Raw genomic sequence first — 2,010 nt, 5'->3', positions numbered from 1 at the left:
TGCAGTGTGTGTCTGTGTTTCTATGAGCAGAGGCGCGTTCAGATGGGAGGCCAGTTGAAATCTGATTGGCCACCGAAGGCTCCACTCCAAAAATTCCTGAACTTTGATTGGCTATTTGCCCTGTCAGGAAAGGGACTTGTGTTTAAACCAACTATAAGAACGTGTAGGTTTTTTATGGAAAGGCTGCTCGTGTTTCCTTTACATACCAATGTGTAGTTAAAAAACAGGCGCAGAGGAAAGCAACGCACTTTGTCTTTTTTGCAGTTAACTAACAGTTGGCAATCTGTTGGGACCAATATGTTGCCACTTATGGCCCTGTGTGCAGCTTGTGCTTTTTCCAGGCAGCAAAGCGTTGGCTTGCATTCACAGTAAAACGCTGAAAAGAAATGTGCTGCACGTCTCTATGACAACATCCTGTTGACAGTGGTCGCTGTATTAACAACACTGCTCTGTTGTTCATTAATGCTATACTGTTTTGTATTTGAGACTGTTTTCTTCATGATCAGACACAGAGCAGAGATAGATAGATAGATACTTTATTGATCCCGAGGGAAATTCAGGGATGTGTCTGGAGGACATTTTTACCCAAAATTAAGGAAATAAACCTCAGGTGTTTTCGTTTTACGTTTTAGTACATCGACAGGGTGTATCACCTCCAGAGTCTTATTATTAAAAACATTAAAAATTGTTAAGGCAGACTTGGTTGAGCCCGAATGAGTGCAGACAATGTTCCCCTAAAGTTTAGGGGAACAGTTTAGTCTAGTTAGTGATGATCAATTAAACAATTTTTATTTGTAAAGCGCCAATTCACAACAAATATAAACTTAACCTACATCACAAAAGAGCAGGTAAAAGACTTCACTCATTATGACACAACTACTGTAAGACCCTACAGCAACCCATCATGAGCACTGAGCACCGTTTAGTAAAGGAACAGTGGAGAGGAAAAACTTCATGCTGAACAGACATCTGAAGAAACTGTGAAAAAAGAGGGATAGAGGCAGGAAGAAGGAGAGAGACCTACAGTACGGGGGGGCTGCAGACCCTCACCACCGAGGATCCAGAGGAACCTCATAAGAGACAATAGTGCTCCGGCGCTCCCAGTGTCCATGAAAACTAACTGATGGTGACATGCGGAAACATGATGTTGACACACATCTGTTGTAGATCTACTGTCTAGACGTCGACTCCTCCTCCTCGCCCTCTTCGTCCTTCAGGCCTCACATGCTGCAGTCGGCCTCAGAGCTGTTTCATTTACCCTCCACGCACTCACAAAACAAACAAAAAAATCAGGGTACAAATGATTAACAGCAGATAGAATCATTGTCGTGCAGAGAACACATCAGGGATGAGACATGAATCTGATCAGGACTAATAAATCTTTGTGTGGCATTGATCAGTCGTGTTGGTGCTTAATGTCTTACGCTGTGATGTAACAGAGAGGCAGGCGCTCTGGCCTTTCTTTGACTCGGTGACGTTACGAGTCAAACACCAGTGAGACTGAATAAAATTAAATCATATTTTTTACATTCCTCTCCCTACAGAAAGGCTGTGAGTTGTTTTGGTATGATTTAGCAGATGATAATTTCCAGATGTGCTCGGTATGTTGCTCTTATATAAGACGCTGACCTCTGTGTGTGACCTCAGCCTGCGTGGAAGTGATGACTGGTTCAATTTTATTTCTCTCCCGCAAGTGAAACCTTCAAGTGACAAACAGAGGATTGTTTGGGAGTTAAAACTGACTCAACGTGAACCCAAAATGATGTCAGCCATTTTTATTGAAAGGATTGATTTAATGTGTTACAATGTGCTGCCATCTGCTGGACGAGGATTATTTTTGACATGAATTAATGACTCCATTATAATAACAAAATATCATCATTCACAACATTTGTTTTGATTTTAAATAAGTTTATTGAATAACTACCTTTCTTTATTTAACATCACAACAGCTGTTGATTATTTTCTTTTCTCACCTTCAAAAAGTCAAACTTTTTACATATGGTTTAC

Source organism: Symphodus melops (assembly GCF_947650265.1).
Source record: "Symphodus melops genome assembly, chromosome: 1".
In the NCBI taxonomy this organism is placed as follows: domain Eukaryota; kingdom Metazoa; phylum Chordata; class Actinopteri; order Labriformes; family Labridae; genus Symphodus; species Symphodus melops.
The sequence above is the reverse complement of the archived record's forward strand: the minus strand, read 5'-3'. Positions refer to the sequence as shown.